Here is an 8240-nt window from a genome sequence, read left to right as displayed (position 1 = left end):
GAGGCATTTTGGCCACTGAAGCGTTTATTTTCATCATCATTGGCGTGTAGGCCAGATCCTTGCGCATCTTTTGGTATATATAACATTGAAATTTGGAGCACCCTGGAGCTCGGTACAGACCTTCAAAGTTTGGCAATTTTTCGAAAAATCGGCCCCAGCAAAATCAAATGGCGTCTAGGGCGTCGCAAGGCGCGACGCATATCTTTTTTGCCGGGACAGATTTATTGAAAAAATGCCAAACTTTGAAGGTCTGTACCGAGCTCCAGGGTGCTCCAAATTTCAATGTTATATATACCAAAAGATGCGCAAGGATCTGGCCTATACGCCAATGATGTTGAAAATAAACGCTTCAATGGCCAAAGTGTCTCAAAAAGTGACATGTTTGAAAAAAGTTTTTTTTACGGGTTAAATCCCATTTAAAATTGAAGGGCGGAGCGCCAGCTCTTGCTACGTCCAATCAAGCTCATATTTTGGATTTGGGCTCAGTATGCCCACCGGAACAAACCCTTGAATGCCCGCCAAAAAGTCATTTTTGTTACACTCTAATGGACTACACTGAAAAAAATGATACACGGTAAAAAAAAATTAAAAATAGAGCGTAATATTGAATGTTTTGCCCGTTTGAAATGTTAGTCTTGATTTAACATTTTTGAAAATATTTTTTTTCGAAAAGATCGGAAAATTTCATGAATGTTTCATGTTTTAACATTGTAAATCGGACCTATATTTGCTGAGATATCGACATTGGAAAATGGTGGGTTGTTTGGGTGAGACTTAGAAAACATCAATTTTCCTGTTTTTTACCCTTTGCATGGCAATATCTCAGCAACTACCCAATCAAACCGTTCTCCGCTTGACGGGTTCATTCCGCTTCGAATTCCGCTTCGAAAATTGCTTCGAAATTTTCTAAACGGAATCTCCGGTTGGACTCCGTTTAGATTCCGTTTGAGCCATTTTAGCACATTAGCGACACCTGCTGGTGTACGGCAGAACCTCGATGACATTTCGCCGCGTTTCGCCGAAGCGGTTTTCTTGTTGATTTTTTTTCAATCAAACGTCAAAGTGTTAGGGAAAAATCAAAAACCACAACGTGTTCGATCCTGTTCATTCGCGCCACGTTTTTTCGGCTAAAAAAACTTGCTGTGGAAATAATCGAGCTGGTGAGTTACGCTACGTTTCTAAGGATTCGGACTATTAACCCAATAACCGACGACTCCTCTTTCAGATTCCTGGCCGCCCTACACGGGATCGACGGAACCGGCTTCTTTCATGTCTCTTCCAGCCGTATCTTCTTCATCCGGTCCAGCTTGTGCAACCTTCGTCGGGGTTCTCATTCTGCGGTCCACATTCCCGGCGGCACCGAACTCTGCCTTGGTCGACGCTAGTGGCTGGGACACTTTGGCCATGATGGCCGATTTAGCCTTGGCCGGACTGGCCTAGAGGCGCTTCTTCTGAGGAAGCACACGTGCACGATTTTTTTTCACAGCGCACGTAAGTTTTTTTAAACTTTTTATTTATAATCAAAACCAACTTTGAAATATTTTTAGTACAGGTGGACAATCGCGGGGTGTTCCTCGATTTGAACGTTGGCCAACTTTGAATTAAACGGTCGATCTCGATGCGCCCGCTGGAGGGTTGTGGCCACTGAAACCAGCCAGCTGCGGAATGTGTGTGGGCCTAAGGCCTGACCTGTCCTGCGTGCTGGGGGCGACACGATGCTGTCGATCTAGCTTGTGGGCCAGGAGATCGTACTTTCGACGGGTGAGTTCGAGTGGGATGTTGGAAGTCGTCAACAGCATGTTCTAACGATCGTCGTTCTTTGTTATCTCCTTTGCAGAAAAATTCACCGCTTCAACAACACCCAGCGAGGGCACCTCACGTGGCTTAGAAAATCTCACCCGAATACTTTCAAAACAACAAAACAGCATCAGCAATTGCTGTCTTTGAAAAGTTGCTGCTTGTCCTTCTGTTTTGCCCAACAAAACGCCGGTCGCGGCGTAATTGCTCGTGCCGCCTCCGGAGAGTGACGCCGTCGTGTCTAAGTTGCCGAACCCGATGGACGGCAACCTGGCGGAGCTCGTACCAAACGCGCCTGATAGTGTCGGCGCCAGCAGTGACGCGTTCGAAAGCATGGCCCAGGCGCGCATGGTTCAGCGGCGGGAGAACACTCGATGACGTCCCAATCCCCTTGTCGTGCCTAACCCTCCGATTGCGTTGGACCGCCAACACCACCTCCTCCTGCGCCGGCCTACGGGTGAAGAGTGGACCACCTTCGCAGTCGTAACATCTTCCAGCACGGATCGCCGGCATTCGAATGCCTGCCAAGCTCCCTAACCTCGGTGCGACGACGACGAGGCTCACCTGGATCAAGCGGCCACGCTCCAGTCGACGAAATCATCCGATACGATCGACGGCGGCCAAGACGAAGACGATGGAATCCCGCGTGTATCATCCCGGCGTCGAGTACGGTCGAATCGTTCGATGCGACTCTCCAAGTCGGCGGACAAGATAAAATAAAATCCACCCGATCGGAACGAAAACCGACAAGTCTGGATTCGGCTATCCAGATTACGCGGACGCCCAGCAACAAGAAGCAGCAGAACGAATTTCACATCATCTCACTCACTAAAGCCTATGTAATTTTGCGAAAAAAAAGATTATTAAAATTGGGGAATTTGGGGCTGGGACTCGTGTTTTTATTAATAATTCAAAAGGCGCTAAGTACATATAGAAAAACCTGTAATGGTTTTGACTTAAGTAAGATAGAATTAATAAAAATAATCTCAAAGTATAACCAAAATTCCAATCTGTATTTTTCTGGTTGAATTTGATTCAACCAAAACAAAAAAGAAAATCACTATATTAAGAACAAGAAGAAGAAGAAGCAGCTGTCAAAACTAACCCGTCCATTCCGATTCGATTCCGTTTGAATTCCGCTTGAACCGATTTGCGGCGAAAACTCAAACGGAACCGGTTGTTGCGTTTGAAACGGAATGCGGTTTAGAATCTAAAACGAACACTGTTTAGAATTCGAATCGAACTTTTTTCGCTCAAGCGGAATTCTAAACGGAATTCAAACGGAACGCGCTGAGTGGGTAAGGGTCGTATCAACAAAGTCCGAAAAAGAAAAATATAGAGAATTTTCTCAGCTTTTCAAAAATATTTTTTTCAACAGTGGGCAAACATGGGCCCTATTTTAAAAAAATGAAAAACTGCGACTATTTTCAAAAAAGTTACCTAAACATGGTTATAACTTGAAAACGGTGCACTTTATCAAAAATTCACTAAAGTACTTTTTGATTGCAAATTCGATTTTACATCGAAAAATGAAGTTGAAAAATGTTTGCGACCAATATTTCGATTTTTTGAAAAAATCTGTATTGATTCAAAAAATTATAACTCGGTCAAAGATTGTTTGCCCACTCTGGAAATTTCTGAAAAGTTGGCATTTTATGCCCTCTAAAACATATCAAAAAATAAAAAAATTAAAAATAGTGTTTTTTTGCAAATCAAGTTTTAGTGACAAAAAGTTAAATTAAAAATTCACCAAATTTTTTTTTACCGTGTATCTTTTTTTTCAGTACCTACAACTTTGCCGAAGACACCAAATCGATCAAAAAAATCCTTCAAAAGATACAGAATTTTGAATTTTCACATATCATTTTTGTATGGACAGCTGCCAAATTTGTATGGAAAATTATATGGACAAACTAATGATGCAAAATAACTTCTTTGGGCATACCGAAGGCACCAAAAAAGTTTCAGCCGGATTAAAAAAATACAAAAAAAAATCGAAAGACCGAAATCTCAGAGAATTGCTCAATAAACAAAAAAAAATGCGTTGGAACAAACCTTGATTTTCTTAATTCCACAAAAGTCTTTTTTTGTTTTGAGAAAGCTGCTTTGACGTTTAGCGTTGATTCAACAAAAATATTGATTTTCAAATCAACAAAACGTTTTGTTGATTCAAATATGCCTTATTTTTCTGCGTGCAGTTGGCCTGGCCGCTTTGCAGGTCCTCCTCGAGCATTGTCCACGTCTCATGCCCGTAGAGAACGACCGGCCTAATAAGCGTCTCGTACATGGTACACTTTGTACGTCGAGGAAGAATTCCAGACCTTAAGGTATTGTGGAGTCCATAGAAGACACGACTACCGGTGATGATGCGCCTCCGAATTTCCCAGCTGCAGTTGTTGTTCGACTTCACCTACGATCCGAGGTACACAATCCCCGTCGATCATCGGTCCTATGCGAACCCTAAGGGATTCGGTTCCTGTCGGTCCTGTCAGTAGATACTTCGACTTCACCACATTTACCTTCAATCCAACCTTCTCCGCTTGCCGAGCTCTTGTGGTCTAATGGTTAGAGGTTTCGCTTTATGAGCGGAAGGTCGTGTTTTCAAACCCACATGGCTTGGCACATCCTTTCCCCTGTACTCTTCACATGTACACTGAAACTTAAATCATTATTGATTCCATATGCTAACTGCACATAACTGAATCTTAAAGCAGCGCAATAAAAACCATGAGCTATCACATTGAACCATATATGCATCTTGCACATAACCAAGCTTGAATTCTGTTTGATGAAAAATATTGTTCTCGCAAGTACCCTTTGTGAGCATCGCATATAAATTGTATGTGCATTATGCTATAGATTTTTGCAGTATGCTTTTACACATAGAACTTATATGCAATGTTCACGACATTTATGGACGGGTCTCGAATATGGGTCATTCCACCTGAAGTGTGCAAGAAAAAATGCAAATTTGAAAATTACCATCTCCGATTCTGCTCAAATTTGGCAGAGCTGTTGAGACTATCAAAACATGCAAAAATCCCGAATTTCATCCAAATCGGACCACCCCCTCCATTTTTGTACCCTCCCAAAAAAACGACTTTTTGGCGATTTTTGAGCAAACCTCCTAGTTTCAAACGGCGATAGTTCAGGAACCACAAATCTTAGAAAGTCGGTCTAAGACTCAATTTTGAAGGAAATTGGACGTAGAATCCATTTCCGTGATCAAAATTTAGATTAAAATATTTTTTCTACCTGTATTGCGCAATTGAAAACTTTAAATGGCCGTATCTCAAAACAGCCCTATTTATTTTTTTAGATTTGACCTCACCATCGTATTCCCCGTCCGATTTTACATAAGAATCACTTATCGACAGAAAGGAATATGTTTCGATCCAGAGATATCGAATTTTAAAGTTTTGAGTATTTGAGATTACCTGTATTTGCTTTATTTGCCGCATCTGCTAGAAGCACTCGGGCGCGCTGATCAATAACTACTACCTGGTTATTTATTGAAATAAGATTTCATCTCAAATAATAATTAGCAAATTAAGCAAAAGTTTAATGTACACCACTGTAGGAAACTGCTGTAAACTCCTAAATTAACAAAAAAAAAAAAATAGTATACGTTGAATTTGTGTGTTAGCACACAGGACAGAGCAAGAACGACACGCAATACAGGGTGTTGCGTCCGCAATTAGGCATTTTACCCTGCCCATGGCACAGTTGTTGCACACGACCCCAAGATCAGATGGATCTCATCCTAGTTGCTTTGTTTCCTGCTCCAATTATTCTATTGTTTGATTTCGTGGTCATTTGGACTCGCCATTGTTGTAGGTATTGCTAATCCCAATGCCCTCGCCTATAAAAAGGCTCCCCAAATTGTAATCTCCATCCAGTACCATCAAGCCCTGGCTAAAGGGCCGACCGAACCAGGACTCTTTTTCTTCATCCGGACCAAGCACCCCCAACGGAGTCTTACAGTCCACTCCCTGTCCTGCTGAGGACAATCCCGGCTGTCGAGGAGGTGTCTCGGCGCAGACATTTTCTGGTCCTTCGAACCGGATCGGACTCGGACCCCTCGAAGTGTACCCCTCGCCTCGCTCTTCACGAGCATTGGAAGCACGGTGTGGAGCTCCTGTGCGAGCCGCCGTCGCTTGGGTTGGCACCTGGCGTTGCCTCCCTCCCCCCTCAAGCTTGGTCTGGAAGCGGAAGTTGGTTCCTGTGTCGCGCGGAAGTTATCAGTGCAAGAAAGTGTCTCGTGTACGGTCGAAGGAGATTGTGGACAAATAAAGTGCCGGTCTATCCCGGGTACCCCGTCCAGCTCAGCGGAGTGGTCGGAAGAGCACGTGTTCTTGTGCTAGTGTAAAAAGTGGAACAATAGTGAATCGGTTTCATTCCGGAAGCCCCCGAAGTCCGTTGGAGCATTCGGAAGAGCACGTGGTTGCTTGTAAAGAACGTGTACCCCCCGATTCGAACGTTGAACGCTGCGCGAGGCTCACCCGAGCCGGCGCGGTCCTGGTGGCACCTGGCGCTGCCACAGACACGTGATCAAGAACGATTGTTCAACCGTGTCCGAAACTGAAAAGTGTGTGAACGAAAAGTGAGAAAAAGCGGTCCCCAAGCGTTGTGAAGACCGCCATCGCTGCGCAGACAGCGTGGCGTGGTCATCGGAATTTGTGAAGCCGCCATTGTTGTGCGGATCACGTGGCGACCCAAAAGTGAAAGTGATTAGTGGTTCCAGAAGAAGCTTTGCCGTTTCCGACCTGGTGTCGTCGGAGAAGGATACACGATCGCTGCAGAATCCGCCATTACTGCGCGGGCCACGTGGCGCGGTCGTTTAAAGTGCGTGGTTCCTGAGCAAGCCGCCATTTTGTACCCGCCATTGTTGAGCAAGCACGTGGCGTCTGTACTGCTGTCGCTGGTCAACCCGGACTTTCCTGATTCCAGAACAACCGGCTGCACGAGCGGGACGCCGTTTCCCCGGGTTTGGCGTCAAAACCTGCACGAGCACGTGGCTGACATTGCTGGCCAGCCACAGAGGATTTGTATGTTGGTTTGGAGCAGCTGGGGTGAGTGAAACATACGATTTTTGTTAGTTTGGAGCGACTGAGTGAAGGATGTCGAAGCTACGAGAACTGTCGACGCTCGTGCACGTCACAAAAGCTTCCATCCTGATGATTGAACGATTTGTGGACGCATTCAATTTTAACCTTGATTGCGAGAAAGTTCCGTTCCGTATTCAACGGCTGGACGAACTTGTGAAGCGCCACATGGCAGCATTAGTCGATCTTGAGCTATCGACAGACGACACGCAAACACGGGAAGAATACACCAACCAGAGAGTGGACATGGAGGATCGCTACAACCGGCTGCGAGATTTCTTGGCGTCACATGGGCCGACTACACCTGATCCGGCCGCTGCGCTCTGTCCGCCCCCTGTTTCTATCCCCAGCGGTTGTTCTGTGTGCTCTCAATCCCATCGCACAACTGTGTGCGTACAGTATCTACGCTTGCCGTACGATCAAAAGCTCGAAACTATACTTCAGAAAAATCTCTGCCAGATCTGTCTGTCAGCCAGCCACCCCACGCGTGTATGCTCCTCGAATCCCTGCTGGCGATGCAGGCAGAAACACCACGTCTCGTTGCATCCTCCCTCCCCTGATGATCGGCCACCTCTGACGTGGTCACGAAAGAATGCCGTCTTGCAACCCTCGGAAAGAACTCACACCTCACTCACACAAACAGAAGCCCTCACCCTCACACCAACCCCCGAACACAACTACCCTCAGCCGGCAGTCCCTTGGGAAGTTCAGCTTGTCCCACTGGGCGCTGCATCTGGAGCTTCCCTCTCGAAAGATGTGGAAACAGATTCAATCTCGCCCTTTCTTGCCAAGGTCGAGATTAACCGGTCTGAACCAAAGGCCAAACTCGCTCAAGGTTCATCCTTCCCCTGTCGGATCGCGATCGATCTAGACGTCGTCTCGCTACAAAGCATCGTCATCGAAGCGCAGCTGCGACGCAGTCTGCGTTGGTGTCCAAGTTTCGCTGGCGGCGGTCTCCAGGATTGGCTGCTTCGGATACAGTGCACTGCTGGCCCTGTACTCCCGGGAATTTGTAAGACTGAGCTACACGCGCTCGGCACTACCGGCAAGCTCACTCAGCAGCTCACTCCCCTGGCTGGCAGCGCGGTGAACACTCTGGCTCACTCGTGCTCACTCGAATCGGCAGCGATCCGGTTCAAGCACTCTGCGTCTCCCAAGCACGGCTCGTTTGAGGATAACGTCGGAACTCGCAAGCTGGACACCTACGCAATGCTCGCTGGCGTCACTCCCCCGGATTTTATCAAGCTCAAACTCGCATTTCTTGGACGATACTCGCCGCTGTCGAGTTCACCCCGAACTGAACTCAGCTGCTCGCTGAAGCGACCTGGCGTTCCACCC

General features: G+C 46.3%; 1 long non-coding RNA gene across 2 annotated transcripts; it reads left to right on the top strand.

The window, feature by feature from the left end:
- Positions 1 to 624: 624 nt before the first annotated feature.
- Positions 625 to 3721, top strand: LOC128092563 (uncharacterized). Of its 2 annotated transcripts, none has more exons than XR_008211878.1 (4): positions 625 to 1160; positions 1226 to 1491; positions 1548 to 1761; positions 1838 to 3721. It is a non-coding gene; the product is annotated as an uncharacterized LOC128092563 (long non-coding RNA). The 2 variants fall into 2 exon arrangements; XR_008211879.1 differs by having other exon boundaries at positions 626 to 1160; positions 1553 to 1761.
- Positions 3722 to 8240: the final 4519 nt, after the last annotated feature.

The sequence above is a fragment of the Culex pipiens genome, chromosome 1 (genome assembly GCF_016801865.2).
Source record: "Culex pipiens pallens isolate TS chromosome 1, TS_CPP_V2, whole genome shotgun sequence".
NCBI classification, from domain to species: domain Eukaryota; kingdom Metazoa; phylum Arthropoda; class Insecta; order Diptera; family Culicidae; genus Culex; species Culex pipiens.
Note: the sequence above shows the minus strand (reverse complement) of the source record. Positions and strands in the feature narration are given on the sequence as shown.